The sequence below is a fragment of the Sitophilus oryzae genome, unplaced genomic scaffold, assembly GCF_002938485.1.
Source record: "Sitophilus oryzae breed Bouriz unplaced genomic scaffold, Soryzae_2.0 scaffold_1058_pilon_pilon, whole genome shotgun sequence".
NCBI classification, from domain to species: Eukaryota; Metazoa; Arthropoda; class Insecta; order Coleoptera; family Curculionidae; genus Sitophilus; species Sitophilus oryzae.
In genome coordinates this window covers 936,461-957,180 of record NW_022145680.1, presented here as the reverse complement: position 1 = coordinate 957,180, position 20,720 = coordinate 936,461, and the positions used below count along the sequence as shown (strand labels likewise).

Genomic DNA, 20,720 nt, shown 5'->3' with positions numbered 1-20,720 from the left:
CCTAGTAGATAAGCAAACCCAATGGCCCTATAAAATGATACCATCTCATATGGAAGGCGATTCGGGAACGTATTGGTGTTAACAAATGATGGCAATGTAAGATGTAATCCAGTTAGAGAATGTTTTTTTCAGATAAGTGCACATTTACACTTGTTAGTAATGCTATTGGTTTAGGAAAAATTCTCACTATATAAAACAATAATATACGCAATACGCAATATCCTGAAAATGTGAATTTTGGGCAGCAATTGTTGAACATATCACAGCTCCTTTTTTCACTTATAGTAATTTGAATGGTGATAATTAGCACTGCTACAAAATAACACCATGCCTAGGGTTAAGACACTCAAGAAACCACCAACTCCCAAAAAACGCAAGAAATCAATCCAGCCGAAAAAATATTTCCAATATATTTTTATCTTGAAGAGGAGGAGTTTCAGTCAAAACTTTCTAACAAATAACACCTCCAGAACACCACCATTTGCCAGGTAACCTACAATGCAGCAGAATACCAGAATAAAGTTTTCTTCACAAATAAAATTGTATTTTAAATTTAGTTAGTAGTTAACGTAGCCCCTGCACTGTTGTATTAACATCTTTTAACTGCCGTACTATAAAATAAACGTTTATCCTCAAATTTGTTTTTATTTTAAAATATTTTTTATTGTAATTATAGAACATAAGTTTTTTCTTGCGTTAAAATTCTCAATCCCAATGAATGCACATGTTTATAGAAAACAAAATTGTATCAAATTATGTAAATTTATACCTAAAAAAATAAACCATTTTCGAGGAAAAAAATATTTCAGGGGCTTAGCCGTGGGGCAGATAGAAAAGTTGCCACTAGTGCAATAAGTAATGTAACTAAATCAGTAGAGTACATCCAAAGCAAATTGGACGTGTTTGGGATTCTTAATTTGTTTGTAAAAACAATGCAAAGAAAGTCAGTCCCGAAATTAAGAGTACCAAACCGGTCTAACTGACTTTGGAAAAATTATATAATAGGTATATTTGAGTTTGAATAAAATCTACATATTTCTAGTAGACAAGCAAACCCAATGTCCCTATAAAATGATACCAACTTATAGAAGGCGATTCTAGAACGCATTTGCGTTAACAAATGATAGCAATGTAAGATGCCATCCAGTTAGAACATGTTTTTTTTCTGTTGAGTGCACATTTACACTTGCGCACTTGCTATTGGTTGAGTGCACATTTACACTTGCTATTGGTTTAGAAAAAAATCTCACTATAATATAGTGACTATACGAAACAATAATATACGCAATATCCTGAAAATATGAATTTTGGGCAGCCATTGTTGATCATATCACAACTCCTTTTTTTACATATAGTAATAATTTGAATGGCGATAATTACCACTGCTATACAAAATAACACCATGCCTAGGGTTAAGAAGTTCAAGAAAAAAACAGCTCCCACAAAATTCAAGAAATCAATCCAGCCGAAAAGATATTTCCAATATATTTTATCTTGAAGAGGAGGAATTTCAGTCAAATCTTTCTTACAAATAAAACCTCCAGGACACCACCATTTGCCAGGTAACCTCGCAGCCGATTACCATAATGAAGTTTTCTTAACAAATAAAATTGAATTTAGATTTAGTTAGTAGTTAACGTAGTCACAGCACTGTTGTATTAACATCTTTTGACTGCTGTACTGTAAAATTAACGTTTATTCACAAATTTGTTTTTATTTTAAAATATTGCTGCCACTAGTGCAATAAGTAATGTAACCAAATCGGTAGAGTATATGCAAAACCAATTGGAATAGTTTGGACCATGTTCTTATTTCTGATGAGTGCACACTTACATTTCACGAATATGCTAATAATGAAATTGGTTTAGAAAAAAAAATCACTATATGTAACAAAAACATACGCAATATCATGAAAAGGTCAATTTTGAGCAGCAATTATTCGTGATCATATCATAGCTCGATAATATACAGGGTCCGGCAATAGGTGCGTCGGGTATCTGTAGTTCCTAGTATAAAAAAACCTGAGAATTTTTTTTAAGTGCAAACCTAAAGTATCTACGGGGATGTATTTCAGGAAAATATTTTAACTTCTATAGAGTGGCTCAAAAAAGGGTGAGTGAAACGGGATGATTTTTTTTTAAATGGAACATCCTGTATATTATTGCATTTTTAGCTTCCTTTCAGATCACTTCCACATAATTATTCTAAAATATGAGTAAATAGATTTCGATAATTTCAGAGATGTTAATAAATAAATAAAAAATATGTTTTTTCAACTTTCCTTAAAAAAGTTATTACAAATACAAGAACTGTCCTGAAATCTAAAATTATAATAGGTATTTACTTTAGATGGTCTATACTTACTTTTCTATAAATAACATAATCTTAAATCATACAAGGTGTTCAAAATTCTACGCTAAACTTTCTTAAATATAAAATATTTTTTCTATATTATTTTTTTATTAGAAGAGAGTTAAAAAATGAAAGTTTTTGTATTTAAGGTAATTCAAAATGTTTAATGGTTTCGCATATACACGCAGTATTATTTCAAATGGCTCTTTCAACGGTCAAATACGAGAGAAAAATCATTGGGTGGCTTTGGTAAAAATTTACTGTGAAAAAGGCCATATGAAATATAAAACCGCGAATATCTGCGAAACCGTTAAAAATTTTGAAATACTCTAAATACAAATAATATTTATATTTTAATTGTACATCTATTGAAAAAATAATATACAGGGTGTTCCATTTAAAAAAAAAACGAAGAAAAATTATTTTAAATTTTACAAAGTTTGGCATAGAATTTTGAACATCCTATATGATTTACGATTACCATATATTTTATAGCAAATTAAGTACAGACCACCTAAAGTAAATACCTAATATAGTTTTCATTTTAGGTCAGTTCTTGTATTTTTAATAAATTTTTTAAGAAAGGCTAAAAAATAGTATATATTTTTTATTTATTTATTAATATCTCGGAAACTATCAAAATATATTTAATCATATCTTAGTATTATGTAAAGTGATCTGAAAGGAAGCCATAAATACAATAATTTACTGGGTGTTCGGTTTAAAAAAAAATTCCCATCCAATCACACTTTTTTGAGCCACCATATAGAAATTAAAATATTTTCCTGGAATACATTCTAGTACATACTTTAGGTATGCACTTGAACAAAATTCCCAAGTTTTTTATTCTAGAAGCTACATATGCCCGACGCACTATTGCCGGACCCTGTATTTTCGAGCCATGATATAATAATGGTAATTATAACAGTAATTTTTGAATAGCGATATTTACCTGCATGCACTGCTACAACATAATACCATGCCAACTTAGACAAATTTAAATACACATAAATTCCAACAAATACAATATTGTTCCAGCAAGATTGTGCGCCGCATTACGAAATGAATGTCTGCTAGCATCACAAGCGAATATTTTCAAATCGGTAGATATGGATCTCACCTCCCTCACCTCGATGGATTGGCCAGTACGATCCCCTGGTCTGACGTTTATTTCTTTTTCGACTTAGACAATTTGTTGCCACGCGTTATGGCCTCAGCTTGGCTCTGTCAAAGCTCAGTGTCATATAGGTAAAAAAAAGTAACAACAAAAAATAAGATTATTTATTTAGTTAATAATTGAGTTAACTATTGCAAGAAGTCTAGCTACGTACAAATTTATGCCCTAGCTCAGAAAGCTCGGAGGGTAGGGGTAGATTAAAAGCGCCATTGACTTCGAACGAAGACAATTCAGATAACGCCCTAGCTATTTTTAGGGCCTTACAAGTTCCACAAGAGGCCTGTTTACGTCAAAAATAGAGGAAATGTATATTTTATCACTCAGTAGTTTTATACAGGTACGGACAAAAAGTTATTACTCTTCGAAACAGTTAAAATTAAGTAGGTGGCGCCTCCTACAAGTAGGAGTCATATTAACATCGAAATCAAATTCAAATCAATGTCAAAAAACACCCAGACACCAATTTTCATCCAAATATCGACATTACTTTAGAAATTATTTTAAAAAATCGAAATAGAAATTCTACACCCTGTATCCGAAACGATTTGAAGAACTTTTTTATTTATTTTTATACGTGGCGCACCTCATTCGCCTCGGTTGATTATACGAAAACGGAAAGATGTAGAAACACATTTTTTTATGGGTATATGTAGAGAGACAATGTGCATAATTTAAAATTATTTTGAAAGGTACAGGGTGTGTCAGAACTAAGATCCATACCAAAGTTATATTTTTTCTTATGGAACACCCGGTATTTTATTTCACTTTTGGATTCTTGGGGATAAAATAAGGCATTTATTATAAGGGTTTAATATGTTTATATGCTTTGTTTTTTGAAATATTTAAAGATATTTAAATATGTATGCTATAATAATGCCGATGACACGCAAATATATGCAACTTACACTGCTGAAAATGCAGCAGCTGTTTACAATAATATTAATTCTGCTCTTGAGAAAATAAGTAAATACTCATTGAATCATGGTCTTCAGTTGAATCTTGGCAAAACTCAAATGATTTGTTTTGGTAGGGTACCCTTAGCAAAGGGATTATCTGTTAAACTGAATAACGAAATAATCCATCCATTAAAAACTGTCAAGAATTTGGGTTTAGCTCTAGATTGTGATTTTAGATTTCGAAATCATGTCAATTCGATTGTGCAAAAAAGTTATACAGCATTGAGGGGATTGTATAGGAATAAAAATATTATGAGTCAAGCATTGAAACGTAGCCTATGTGACAATCTGGTTCTTAGCCATGCCAACTATGCTGACATTGTCTATGGACCTTGTCTTGACGTGCACTCCTCTTCCAGAATACAGAAGATTCAAAATTCATGTGTACGTTTTCTTTGTTCTCTGGATAGAGGGGAGCATATCTCACCTTTGCTTAAAGAATTGAAGTGGCTTAATATGTATGAACGCCGTAGACTGCATTTGGCTACCTTTGTACACAAACTAATTAAATTACAGACACCATTATATTTAAAATCTAAATTAAAACTGCGCCAAACTGTTCATAGCAGAGACACTCGAAATATTAACCAGTTATATCTACCTCAATATAAGACCTCTTTATATCGACGATCATTTACGTATTCTGCGGTCTCGTTATATAATTCCCTGCCAAGTGCTTTAATAGCTAAGTCCCTCGGTTCATTTAGATGGGGGTTCAGAGATTTATTAATTCCATAATGTGAGTTGAGTATACTTTTTGAAGCCAGCCAACTATGCCTCTCCTCTCTTCATCAACACCAATACATGCCTGTTGCCTTATGTTATTGCATAATGTACTTATAAGTATTAATTGTTCTCTATGTGTGCTCTATGTGTTACACTAATAGTTTTTTTAATGCTTTATATTTTTTATATTTTTTTGTATTTTTCATTGTTTTTTTTTTGTTATTATATTTATACATTTGATATATTAATTTAAGATAAGGTAGTAGATATTGATATTATTTGTTAGGTTATACTGTAATGGTACTCGGTTAACTAAGCAATTATTTACTGAAATTCGCCGAGGATTATTAAAATAAAGACATATTATTATTATTATTAATAAAAAAATTGTCAACACCCTGTACATTACTTTTCAAAGTTAATTCTTGTGCTGACTTTGAAGCCAGAGAAATAAACTTTACTAAAAAAATGTATTGCTTCCTTAAATGTATACAGGGGTATTAAAAATTGCTGGTCTATTTTAAATATTTATTTTACATAAAAACTTCGTTATTTTAAATGCAACACTATGTATTTTTTACAATAGATCGAAGCAGATTTAAATGCTCTTTCAAACTATATTAGGGTTTCCTATACCTATCTGGCTCAGGTTTTGAATAAAAAGCGATTTTTCAATAAAATGACAATCAAGATGGCTGGTGCCGCCATGGCAATTTGCTAGTAACAGTTAGTAGCTATTTTCAAAATCGACATTAGTTTATTGACTATTTAAACTTATAACATTTTACTTTTATTTAATTTACCTACCATAGTTTAATAAGTAAGAATTTATTATTTTACCAAGAAAAATAAAGAAGTAGTTCTTTGATTTATATACGATGACTTATTATAATTAATGGTAAATAAGAATAATTAAATATGGATTTTCTATAAAAAAAAACAATTAAGGCAAATTCATTTTCTTCACTTCCAACGACAGGTTTCTGCCTAATAGGTTTTTCATATTATAGGTACATATCAGCTCTGCGAAATAGGAAAAGTAGTTTTTCAAAGAAACGCTTGTCAAGAAAATTCCTATTTGGATATCTTTGAGCATAAACCTTCAGGCCAACAAGCAATTGTCCTCACAAAATCACTAGTAACATACCCAATCCTTCTGCCAGCAGATACTCCTTCATTTTTCTTGATAAAATAATAAATAATTACTTATTAACCTTATAGTAGGTAAATTAAATAAAAATAACCTGTTATAAATGTAAATAAGGTCCATAAACTAAAGTCGATTTTGAAAATAGGTAAGTGTCACTAGAAAATTGCCATGGCGACAACAGCAATCTTGATTACAGTTTTATTGAAAAATTGCTTTTTATTCAAAATCCGAGCCAGATAGGTATAGGAAACCCTAATATAGTTTGAAAGAGCATTTAAATCTGCTTCAATTTATTTTAAAAAATAGAGGGTGTTGCATTTGAAATAAGGAAGTTTTTATGTAAAATAAATATTTAAAATAAACCAGTAATGTTTGGTACCCCTGTATACATTTAAGGAAGCAATCAAATTTTTTTGTGAAGTTTATTTCTCTGGTTTGAAAATCAGTACAAGAATTAATTCTGAAAAGTAATGTACAAGGTGTTTACAAACTTTTTTATTGTAGCATGCATATTTAAATATCTTTAAATATCTCCAAACCCAAAGCTTTTAGATATATTAAACCCTTATAATAAATGCTTTATTTAGACCCAAGAATCCAAAAATGAAATAAAATGCCGGGTGTTCCATAAAAAAATATAACTTTGGTATGGATCTTAGTTCTGACACACCCTGTACATTTCAAAATAATTTTAAATTATGCACATTGCCTTCCCACATATACCCATAAAATATTTAGTTTCTACATCTTTCCGTTTTCGTATAATCAACCGAGGCGAATGAGGTGCGCCACCCTGTATGTAGAATAGGCTGGCCGAAATTACATAAACATACTGGATGTGTCTCAAAAGTGACTCATCCCTATAATTTTTTAATTTTTTCAGATAAAAAAACGGGATTTAGCACGTTAGTATACCGGGTGCGTCTCAAAAGTTGCTCACCCCCTATAACTTTTTTATTTTTTCAGATAAAAAAACCAGATTTGGTATGTTAGTATATGACATAAATTAGGGTTGATTGACGTATTCAATTGTTTTCTCTCACTTCCTGTTTCACCGGGAATGACTACAACTTTTGATTTTTAAATGGCACCCTCGGTATTTTTTAACTTTATTCGATAGAAAATGACATTCTGAATAGAATGACATATGTCAATTTTTGACATTTTCGCTTAAAACAAAATCGTATTTTAAAATACAATCTAGAGTGCCATGGTTATGTTAAAAACACTAATTCTTAATCAGGGAGCCTTAGCAAAATATATTTGATCGTCTAATGTTTTTAGTGTCTTGTCCTGGCCAGTTAGAAAATGCCCAAATCGTATTTTAAATCATATCTCAATTTTTTCAAATGGAACGAGGGTGGCTCATTAGCATATTTTGAAAAAGCATTTTTTACGAATATTTTGATACCACACACTTGGTATTTCGAGTCAAATTTTCGTTACGAACCGCAAGATATAATTTCAAATAAACCATATGTAAAAATGTCAAAAGTTGACATATGATATGTCATTGTATTCAGAGTGTTATTTTCTATCGATTAAAATAAAAAAAAATGCCATTTAAAAATCAAAAGTTGTAGTCATTTCCGGTGAAACAGGAAGTGACCGAAAACAATTGAATACGTCAATCAATCCTAATTTATGTCATATACTAACATACCAAATTTCGTTTTTTTAACTGAAAAAATAAAAAAGTTATAGGGGTAAACCACTTTTGAGACGCACCCGGTATAACATAAATTACGACTGATTGACGTATTCAATAATTGTTTTTGGTCACTTCTTGTCTCACCGGAAATAACTACAACTTTTGATTTATAAATGGCACCCTCGGCTTTTTTTTCCTTTATTCGATAGAAAATGACACTCTGAATAGAATGATTTGAATATGTCAACTTTTGACATTTTCTCTTATGGTTTATTTGAAATTGTAATATGCGGTTCATAGCGACAATTTTACTCGAAATATACCAACTGTGTGGTACCAAATTATTCGTAAAAAAACGTTTTGTCTAGATATGGCTAATGAGCCACCCTCGTTCCGTTTGAAAAAAATTGATATATGATTAAAAATACGATTTGGGCATCTTATAACCGGCCAGGAGAAGACACGTAAAACGTTAGACGACCAAAACTATTTTTCCAAGGCTCCTTGATTAAAAATTAGTGTTTTTAACATAGCCATGGCACTCCAGATTGAAATTTAAAATACAATTTTTTTTAAAGCAAAAATGTCAAAAGTTGACATATGGTATGTCATTCTATTCAGAGTGTCATTTTCTATCAAATAAAGTCAAAAAATACCAAGGGTGCCATTTAAAAATCAAAAGTTGTAGTCATTTCCGGTGAAACAGGAAGTCACTAAAAAAAATTGAATACGTCAATCAATCCTAATTTATGTCATATACTAATATACCAAATATGTTCTTTTTATCTAAAAAAATAAAAAATTTATAGGGGTGGGCCACTTGAGACCACATGAGACGCACCTGGTATAATTATATTCAATATTGGAAGTACAAATAGCAAGAAAAAATAATTAAAATAAATATGAATTGTACGATACCACAGGGAATCCAGTTAAAACTGCTAAATAGATATAGATGAAGGTACAAATTAATTACCAGTTTGCTTCAAGTAAATATATTGCTAAATTAGTCTGCTGTCTTGGACTAACACTGTCGACTCCTGATCAACTTAAAAAAAGGGTCGATGCAAAAAAACTGCACCTAGAAAATGGTTGAATGAATATTTCTGGGACCCATAAAAACCTACGGAGAAAAAATATTATAGACTTCTTCATAGTACAAAATACTTAAATATACAGGGTGTTCAAAAAACATGTGCCATCTCTCCAAAATACTTAAATATACAGGGTGTTTCAAAAAACATGTGCCACCTCTGGTCGTGAGATTCTTCACGTAAAAATAATATTTATTTTTCATATCAACATAGGTCCGATTCTGCTTTGTTTAGTAGCTACAAGGTGTTAAAGACATAATATTTTTCGATTTGTTATAATTTTCTTCCAAGTACTTCTATTGATTCGAATGAAATTTTAAGGCTAAAAGTTGCTATAAATGGTAGAAAAAAAAACATATTTTAAAGCTAAAAAAGTGTCGACATATTCACCAGAGACGTGTGAGACGTGCATATAGGTTATCACTGGAATATTTTTCTAAGAAAAGCATGTACAGGGTAAAGGAAAACTACAAATACAAATTTCGAAGACAGGATTTGAATGGCAGTGTGTAAGGTTTATTTTTTCGTATTAAAACATTTTTCAACTTTTTTCAAAATGGTGGAAATGAGTTTTTTCACAAAGTCATCATTTTTTTTTCATATTCTATAAGAACATATTTTTTAAACAACTTTCATTAAAAAAGTTTTTCTCTATCTTTATTTGGTTACAAGCTATGTGACTCTAAATTTAAAAATTTTAAATAAATCTCAACTCACCCCGTGATAAGAATTAAGTCGGCCAGGTAACAAATGATCGTTTTAAGCTGATTAAACCAAATAATATTTTGTCAATAGTATCTTTTTTTGGTAAATTAACATTACTAACAATAAATGCAAAATAATTAATAATAATAATAATTAATTTAAAAAAAAAATTAGAGTCCCATAGCTTGTAACCAAATAAAGATAGAGAAAAACTTTTTTAATGAAAGTTGTTTAAAAAATATGTCCTTATAGAATATGAAAAAAAATGATGACTTTGTGACAAAAAACTATTTTTTTGACGTCATTTCCACCATTTTGAAAAAAGTTGAAAAATGTTTAAATACGGGAAAATAAACCTTACACACTGCCATTCAAATCCTGTCTTCGAAATTTGTATTTGCAGTTTTCCTTTTCCTGTTATAAGCCACGGGCAGGAAGTTTGAATCACCCTGTACACTGACTTTTTTTCTCTTGTTAGCGAAATAGTGTAAGCAGTTTAATGCCGATTAATTGATATTTTGTCGATTTCGGTCTCCTTGATTAGATAAACGCAATTATATTAATTTGCCTTGATCCAAGTCTAATAGCAACCTTTAAAAATTTTAATATCATTAACTTGCGAATGTTTTTAATAAGTACTCATTGATTCCTCATCAAAAAATATAAAAAAAGGTTCCTATAAACATGGGTATGGAAATGCATAGTTATTTTTGACTTACAGGACAACTTTTTTAAATTGTGTTTTTTGTAATTATCTTAAATACCATTATTTTTTTTTATTTGAAATTGCTTTATGTTGGACTAATAGTAATAATAAGTAATAGTAATAATATTTAATAATAAATTAGGTAAAATATATAATTTATTAATTTTAGTTTTATTTTAACTTAAAAAATTCATTGTGATTAATAAAATTGCATTTATCTCATCAAGGAGGCCGAATTCGACAAAATATCAAGAGACAACTTTTAATTGGCGTTAAATGGCCTACACAATTTTGATATCAAAAGAAAAAAGTCAGTGGCGCACATATTTTTTTTTTTTGAAAAATATTCCAGTGATAACCCATATGCACTTCTTAGCATTAAAATATGTAGCACTTATAGTAATTTTTACCCTCAAAATTTCGTTCGAATCACTAAAAGTACTTGAAAGAAAATTACAAAAAATCAAAAAACTATTAAGACTTACACCCTGTAGCTATGAAACAAAGCAGAATCGAACCTATGTTGATATGAAAAATTAATATTATTTTTACGTGAGGAATCTTCCCATGAAAGATGGCACATGTTTTTTGAAACACCCAGTAAATAAGTTATTTTTTTAAGAAAATAAAGTTATAAACACATTAATGTTGAAAATACGAATTACGTACTGCATATATCAGGATTTTCTTGCGAGTCTACAGGTGACTTCCAACAATTCTTCCCCCTTCTGCTCTACATGGAATGGAGTAGTATATAAGAAAAAAATCTTAGATTAAATTGTGCTCCCGCTTGGTGATCCACTCCAGCTGCTTGAGGTAGAAAATCCCATAAAATAACTGTAAACAACGTCCAAAAAACAAAAAGGTAAAATGGCGTGCTTGGGTAAATTCTGATGGCGTACTCGAAAATCTCCACGAGGGTAAAAATAAAAAACTTAACAAAAATAACCGAGTGGTCTCTGTATCTCACACTAGCCGAACATAAAATGATCGATCATACGATACCTTGGTGACAGTTCTAAAAAATGAAAACCTGTTTTGCTATAAATAAATACAGATAAAGAGCCCTCGATAAAATATTGACCACAAACTATGAGCTAAATAAAGACAGATATAAATAAAATAAGTTATCTTAGAGAAAAAAGCATAGACAATATCAGTTATTTATGCTCAATACAAAGAAAAAAAATGAAAGCTAGGTATATTGACCGTTTATCAAAATATTCAAAAATTAATTTAAACAAATACAAAGAGGCATTGCGCATTGTTGTTTTATGTGTTACAACAAAAATGTTATTAAATTTTATTATATTACAAAAATGTTATTATATTATATTCGGATCGTCTTTAAGGTGCCGTTACACGGCGCGTGGTTCCCCGAGCCTGAAACAAAAATGTTCGCGCTGCACTCCGTGTGGTTGGCTAGGTGCGACGATCTTCGGGCCACGGACCGGGTATATGTGCAGTTACAGGGCGCGTGGATCGCCGAGCCTGAAACAAAAAATACGCGCCACACGCCGTGCGAATGGGTCGGCGCGCCGATCTTCGGTCAGCGCGTCCTTCCCGTCGACTGGCGGTAAATTTCAAAGCAAACGCGCCGTGCGAGGTCTTCACCGATAATTCTTTTAAATTCAGTTAATTTAATTTGTTACATAATTTATTTAAATAACTCCATTTAATGCAAACATACATAATTTGATATCAGCTTAAAAAAATCTATAAATATCATATTTTAATTAGGTATAAAAATTACTGATAAATACAGGGTATACCAATAAAATCTACCAAGTTATTGTTTAAAATTATTATTTATTCTAAATGCTGTATAAAGGATATACTCGTATAGATAGATATAGTTTATTAGTTCTAAGTACAATAATATAAGTTACATAGAAATACCCCGAAGGGCGTAGAACATGTCAAAAATGTTGACTATTACTAGAAGGGTGTGAACCACTATATACATTTTGCTGAGGTGATTTATGTATGTGTAATAATTGTATTTGATACTTAATTTATACTTCTAAATTTTACAGCAGCTATAGAAATATTAATTCAAGTTTTGTGCAATTATGCTATTTAAAATTTGTATAGCTATACTAATTTATTGGTGGTAATTTGAATGGTGGTAATTGCCGATGATTATAACAATATATTATAGGTACCAATTTATCCCTCAGTGCGATTAGTTCAATACGACAAAAAATTGTTTACTTTGGACACAGTAAATATGTGATACATTTGAATTTATCCCTCAGTGCGATTAGTTCAATACGACAAAAAATTGTTTACTTTGAACACAGTAAATATGTGATACATTTGATTATGTAACCTACCATATCTATTGAAAAACGGAGATTCGAAGAATAATTGATATTTTACATATTTCGAGACAACATGTCTTGGTCGAACGAGACTATATCTGAGTTTTTACCCCTATATGAAAAAGAACAAATAACTTGGAACCCCAGAAATAATGCACATAAAAATAGAAATGAAATACAGGACGGCTGCCTGAGAATACATCAAAAGTTCAGTATCAATTCACCATGAACGAATTAAAAAATTAATTATTTAAAGAATTAAAAAAGAAGAAGAGTTGTCCTAGTCTTTTTAGTTCCAAAAATACAGGACGAATTTTAAAATGTTGCATTTTTCGATTCCATCGTATATCGGTTATCTTATAACTTATCGAAAAGGTGAAAACTCAGTCTCGTTTAGTTTTTTTACGTAGAATCCAGTGATGTTAACTTTTCGAAATCTGACTTCTATTTTTTAAATGAGACACCCAGTATATTATTTTTTTTATATTATTTGACTTGTTATGGGCTTTCTGAAAATATGATATACTCTAAAATTATATTTTCATAAATAAGGCAAAAAAAATATTATTTAACTTTTGAACATAAATAACCCTAGTTAAAAAAAGTATTATTATCTTATTTAATTTAATTTAACCAGATGATTTTGCTTTCCATCTTGTTATCTTAATAAACTGCACTGAAAATAAAGTTGCGGAATAAATTATTTGATTGTATGAATTTAAACCCAATTTAAACCGATAGTCTATGTTAAAAAGGTATATAATGTACTTTTTGTCTCTCAATCGCAAGTGCGAAAATACGCATTGGCGCGTCCCGGCTCGGCAATTCGCGCGCCAGGCGCGTGGATCGGCAAGCCACACGCCGTGTAATGGCACCTTTAGAAGAGGAAAAACTTTTTGAGTATTAACATTTTAAGAAAATTGCATATTGTATAAACACAAAAAAATGCTTGCTTTAAAATGATTAATCCGGTTTATATTTTTCCAAATTTCAATCTCCATACCGTTATCGAGAAAAATTAAAAAATATGAAAATACAGTTGAATTAAGTCCTAGAAACAAAATGCGCCTACAACCTCATACGCCTCGGTTGATTATACGAAGACGGAAAGATGTAGAAACAACATTTTTTGTGGGTATATACAGAGTGAGTTTCCTACGATGTTCTCTATGGGTATCTCGGAAACTACTGGAGATAGAGAGTCGGTGAAATGGGAAAAGAATTGCAGTTTTGTGGAGTCATAAATATGAGATTTTCAGATTTTTGAAAAAGTTTATGGCTTACTAGATATTTCGAAAAAAACAAATTTCGGCTATTTTAAAATTTGTCCCTAATGCCATTATAAGCTATTTTAGACAAAAAGTTTTCAGATAAAAGTTGTAGATAATCACATCCTTAATGAGATTGTTTCCTCCGTTTTTTTCTAAAGCTTGTCATTTTTGACATATGACACAAACATATGTTTTTTTAAATGGAAACCATAGTTGGCCATGACTTCAAAAAAAGCGCCATTTTTTAAGCTTTTTAGCGATATCAGCTATAATATGTTTTCTTCGAAAAATTACTGAGTTATAGCCAATTCTTATCATTTTTAAACAATTTCACTTAGTTAGCCATGGAAACCGCCGTTGCTCTCTCATTCAATCGCCTTTGCTCTCAGAAATGTAAAGCTGTCATATCCAAACTTTGTAAATTAAAATAAACAAAAATTGTAAATATGAGTTTTTCAAATGAAGAACAGCGTATAGATACTCGCGCATCAATAGAGTGGTTCCAACATGACTTTCATTATGACCACCCCCATAATGGAAGAAATATTAAAAATTATTTATATCATAATTATACAAACTCAGGGACAGGTAGAGGTGAACCAATTGCATGGGCCCCCTCGATCACCTGACCTATCCATTTTAGAGTTTTCATGCGGTATGGTTAACATTAAGGTTTACAAAAGAACTTGAAAGAAGTGGCGGTACGAGAGAAGTATAATTAAGTCGACCGGTCTTTCTGTGAGAATAGGTACAGTACGTCTGCTGGATCTGTGTCTATGAAAAGAATGCGGACAAAATATTTAAATAAACAGCAATTTATTTTATACGTCAACTTAACGAGTACGTCACTGCAAATCGCTCCGCCCACTCATTTTATTGGCTACTTGCAAATTTGTTGAATTTTTATTGATGGGACGTGTCATCTATTTTTTTACGAAAAACATCGAGAGAATATCGTTTCCCCACTCACGGATACCCCGTAGCTACAGAACGAACAGACGTACTGTAGTAATTCAGTTTTAAAAAGATGCAACTCAAAACAATGACGGATTTTTTGAACATTTTCTAAAAGAACTTAAAGTGTATGTAGTGATATTTTTTTTTAAGTTTTAGTTTGTATAATGTAAATTGTAAAAAACCGTTTAGTAATATATTCTGACTTTTCATAAGTTATAAATCATAACAGAATAAGAATACCATACCAGATTAGAATACCATCTAGGTGAAATCTAAGTGATCTAATGAAATCTAAGTGAAATTAGTCAAGATAGATAAGAATTGGCTATAACTAAATTTAACTTTTCTAACATGTCTTGAAAACCGTTCTCTAAAAAACGTAACATTCACCGGTCAACGTATTCTCGAAAATGTACATATGGTCAAGAAAAGTTGAACCAATAAGCCTACATGTTTTTCTTCATTTGAAAATTCATATTTACAATTTTTGTTTATTTTAATTTACAAAATTTGGATGTGACAGCTTAAAATTGATGAGAGCAAAGACGATTAAACTTGTTTCCATGGCTAACTAAGTAAAATTGTTTAAAAATGATAAGAATTGGCTATAACTCAGTAATTTTTCGAAGAAAACATATTATAGCTTATACCGCTGAAAAGCTTAAAAAATGGCGCTTTTTATGAAGGCATGGCCAACTATGGTTTCCATTTAAAAAAAAATATGTTTGTGTCATATGTCAAAAATGACAGGCTTTAGAAAAAAATGGAGGAAACAATCTCATTAAGTATGTGATTATCTACAACTTTTATCTGAAAACTTTTTGTCTAAAATAGTTTATAATGGCATTAGGGACAAATTTTAAAATAGCCGAAATTTGTTTTTTTCTAAATATCTAGTAAGCCATGAACTTTTTCAAAAATCTGAAAGGCGCATATTTATAACCCCACGAAACTGCAATTCTTTCCCCATTTAACCGTCTCTCTATCTCCAGTAGTTTCCGAGATACCCATAGAGAACATCGTAGGAAACTCACCCTGTATTTTCAAATGTACAGGGTGTGTCAGAACTAAGATCCATACCATAGTTATATTTTTTCTTACGGAACACCCGGTATTTTATGGGTTTAAATGAGAGACAAGCAGGTTTTTGCTTTTTTCGTTGCACACTGAAAGGTTTACTTTGTTTAGATATCTTTGGGGTCAATCAAACATTACTCAAGCTGGTTCTTGTTTCAGTTAATTTATTTATCAATCCTCAATATTACAATTTAACAAATTGCTTATAACAGCAGGAACGATGAATTGACAACAATAAATATTCTTAAACTAAAATAAATAGATCCAAAATTTGAATTGGGGTGAAACGGCCTAGTCTTAAGGGTAAAATTCAATGAAAATTCATTTATTACTACTGCCAAGCTTTCGAAAAATCTTTATTTTCTTCCTCAAGGCTACAATATGGAGATAGATATTAACATTAAATTAAATTACATATAAATGAAATAATAATTTCGTATAAATAATAATTTATATACAGGGTGGTCCCAACTGTATTCCGGAAACTTCGGCAGCGTATGCTGCATAGTTTAGATGCTATCGTGAACAATGTAAGATAGCATAGATGCTATCGTTGTTGGAATTTTATGCTTGAGTAAGTACGAGTATTTTATTATGAAATAATTTGTGGGTATTATAGTGTATTTTGTCATGATACAAAGAAAAATTATATTCTTTGTATCATGGAATTTTCACGTATTTTGTAAGTAGTTCTATTTATACAGGGTGTTTTGAAGAAGTGTCAAGGGCAGATAGATCTCGATAAAAGAAATATAATATTTTCTCTTTGCCTTTTACCGTTTTTCAAATACCTATGTCCATTCTGTTTTTTGTCAGATCCCTTTCCTATCTCTGGTTTTTGTTCCTCTATTTAATTAGCTTTGAATCAAAAATACTGAGAGATATCGAAGACACCAATGACTAAAGAATATAAGGACATGTAACGCCCCTATACGGGCTGCAGCAGAATTTGTGACCTTTTTTTTGTTTTGGTGGCAAACAATGAGTCATCATTTGGACACCAGCGACAATTTTAGCTATTTTTAATAGTTTGTGTCTAGTAAACTTTGTATAAACTTTATTACAATGGTGATGTTCAGCATTCAAGTGTAAAAGCAGCAGCGATAAGAAAGAGCCAGGAGTTACGTTTCATAGGTAAATAAACAGTCCACTCCAACTTTTTAGCGTTTTCTTATTGAATTCGATAATTATTCTTCAATTTCAATTAACATCTACATGTACTTTTTTTGAATTTTTTCGTAATTAACTAGAATGATACACCAAAGGCGTAGTCAAAACAATTATCAAAAAATATAAATATTGCTTCAAACAGCTAGGTTAAGAAAAATATGTGCCACGGCACTGTTTGGTGACATCGTCACAACTTTCTCTCGGGTGTTGTTTGTCCTTGGATTCTTTAGTCATTGGAAGACCCAGTCGAAGATAGGAAGAATTGTTGTGGCTGATTTTAAGAAATCAGAAAACAGTCATAAGATAGACGCAAAAGAGAATGGGGACTATAGATTTTGTTTCGATAACAAATTTAGTTCCATCAGTACAAAAACAGTATTTTTTGAATTGATTGTTGACAATAGTGAAGAAGATAAATGGGGCTCTGACGAAAATTATAATTTTGATGGCATCGAACCTGATGAGATATATAATTTAAAAATTGAAGATGTTCAGGAGCTGGTGAACAATGTGAGAGATCATCTAAATAAAGTACGACATTTACAGGACATGATCAAGTCAACAGAGGCTCGAGATAGAAATGTTGCAGAAGAAAGCTAATTAAATAGAGGAACAAAAACCAGAGATAGGAAAGGGATCTGACAAAAACAGAATGAACATAGGTATTTGAAAAACGGTAAAAGGCAAAGAGAAAATATTATATTTCTTTTATCGAGATCTATCTGCCCTTGACACTTCTTCAAAACACCCTGTATAAATAGAACTACAAACAAAATACGTGAAAATTCCATGATACAAAGAATATAATTTTTCTTTGTATCATGACAAAATACACTATAATACCCACAAATTATTTCATAATAAAATACTCGTACTTACTCAAGCATAAAATTCCAACAACGATAGCATCTATGCTATCTTACATTGTTCACGATAGCATCTAAACTATGCAGCATACGCTGCCGAAGTTTCCGGAATACAGTTGGGACCACCCTGTATATAAATTATTATTTATACGAAATTATTATTTCATTTATATGTAATTTAATTTAATGTTAATATCTATCTCCATATTGTAGCCTTGAGGAAGAAAATAAAGATTTTTCGAAAGCTTGCAGTAGTAATAAATGAATTTTCATTGAATTTTACCCTTAAGACTAGGCCGTTTCACCCCAATTCAAATTTTGGATCTATTTATTTTAGTTTAAGAATATTTATTGTTGTCAATTCATCGTTACTGCTGTTATAAGCAATTTGTTAAATTGTAATATTGAGGATTGATAAATAAATTAATTGAAACAAGAACCAGCTTGAGTAATGTTTGATTGACCCCAAAGATATCTAAACAAAGTAAACCTTTCAGTGTGCAACAAAAAAAGCAAGAAAATAGAAGGATCTATACTCACGGTAAATTCCTTTTCGAAACTACTCGCCAATTAACTGCACGACAAAATACAAAAATATAATTTTAGATGTCATTTTGAAATGTTTTTAAATATTCACGAATTAACTTGACTTCTAATTGTGATAACATTTAGAAACACTCGATAGTTAACTCAACTCTTCCACTAAAAAAATACAATTATATAAATAAAGAATCTATATTTAAAAAATCAAAATAATTTAACTTACTGAGTATTAACCTAGCTTTCAATAATTTTCAAACTTCAATGAGTTCTATGCCAAACTTCCTCATGAAAATTCCTAAATACATGGAGGTGGGTCTTTTAGGGTGGTATATTTCGAACCTAAGGAGGCGTCCATGAAATTTCTTTTTATTTGGCAAAAATTATTTAGAAAATTTTGTATTTTTGACTTTTTTGAATTTTCAGTTAAAAAACATATCTTAAAAAGTTGGCAACATAGCAGTAAATTCAAATTCAGGAGTCAGAGATATGGAGAAAATCCACCCTTTTCCATATCTTCGACTGTGTCTTCCAATGACTAAAGAATCCAAGGACAAACAACACCCGAGAGAAAGTTGTGACGATGTCACCAAACAGTGCCGTGGCACATATTTTTCTTAACCTAGCTGTTTGAAGCAATATTTATATTTTTTGATAATTGTTTTAACTACGCCTTTGGTGTATCATTCATTTGGTGTATCAATTACGAAAAAATTCAAAAAAAGTACATGTAGATGTTAATTGAAATTGAAGAATAATTATCGAATTCAATAAGAAAACGCTAAAAAGTTGGAGTGGACTGTTTATTTACCTATGAAACGTAACTCCTGGCTCTTTCTTATCGCTGCTGCTTTTACACTTGAATGCTGAACATCACCATTGTAATAAAGTTTATACAAAGTTTACTAGACACAAACTATTAAAAATAGCTAAAATTGTCGCTGGTGTCCAAATGATGACTCATTGTTTGCCACCAAAACAAAAAAAAGGTCACAAATTCTGCTGCAGCCCGTATAGGGGCGTTACATGTCCTTATATTCTTTAGTCATTGGTGTCTTCGATATCTCTCAGTATTTTTGATTCAAAGCTAATTAAATAGAGGAACAAAAACCAGAGATAGGAAAGGGATCTGACAAAAAACAGAATGGACATAGGTATTTGAAAAACGGTAAAAGGCAAAGAGAAAATATTATATTTCTTTTATCGAGATCTATCTGCCCTTGACACTTCTTCAAAACACCCTGTATAAATAGAACTACTTACAAAATACGTGAAAATTCCATGATACAAAGAATATAATTTTTCTTTGTATCATGACAAAATACACTATAATACCCACAAATTATTTCATAATAAAATACTCGTACTTACTCAAGCATAAAATTCCAACAATGATAGCATCTATGCTATCTTACATTGTTCACGATAGCATCTAAACTATGCAGCATACGCTGCCGAAGTTTCCGGAATACAGTTGGGACCACCCTGTATATAAATTATTATTTATACGAAATTATTATTTATTTATATGTAATTTAATTTAATGTTAATATCTATCTCCATATTGTAGCCTTGAGGAAGAAAATAAAGATTTTTCGAAAGCTTGGCAGTAGTAATAAATGAATTTTCATTGAATTTTACCCTTAAGACTAGGCCGTTTCACCCCAATTCAAATTTTGGATCTATTTATTTTAGTTTAAGAATATTTATTGTTGTCAATTCATCGTTACTGCTGTTATAAGCAATTTGTTAAATTGTAATATTGAGGATTGATAAATAAATTAACTGAAACAAGAAGCAGCTTGAGTAATGTTTGATTGACCCCAAAGATATCTAAACAAAGTAAACCTTTCAGTGTGCAACAAAAAAAGCAAAAACCTGCTTGTCTCCCATTCCTATACAAAATTTTATGACTATTATGATGACTATTTTATTTGTATCATGTGATGACTATAATTACAGGACCTGTCATTCCGTGAAGTTGCTTCAATAAAACCA

The 20,720-nt window shown here is 30.7% G+C and overlaps 1 long non-coding RNA gene across 1 annotated transcript; it reads right to left on the bottom strand.

Annotated features, from left to right (window-relative positions):
- Positions 1-8,821: 8,821 nt before the first annotated feature.
- On the bottom strand, positions 8,822-19,058 carry LOC115875957. Its single transcript, XR_004049074.1, has 4 exons — positions 18,949-19,058; positions 18,723-18,884; positions 11,187-11,354; positions 8,822-9,135 (listed from the first exon to the last, which is right to left on the bottom strand). It is a non-coding gene; the product is annotated as an uncharacterized LOC115875957 (long non-coding RNA).
- Positions 19,059-20,720: the final 1,662 nt, after the last annotated feature.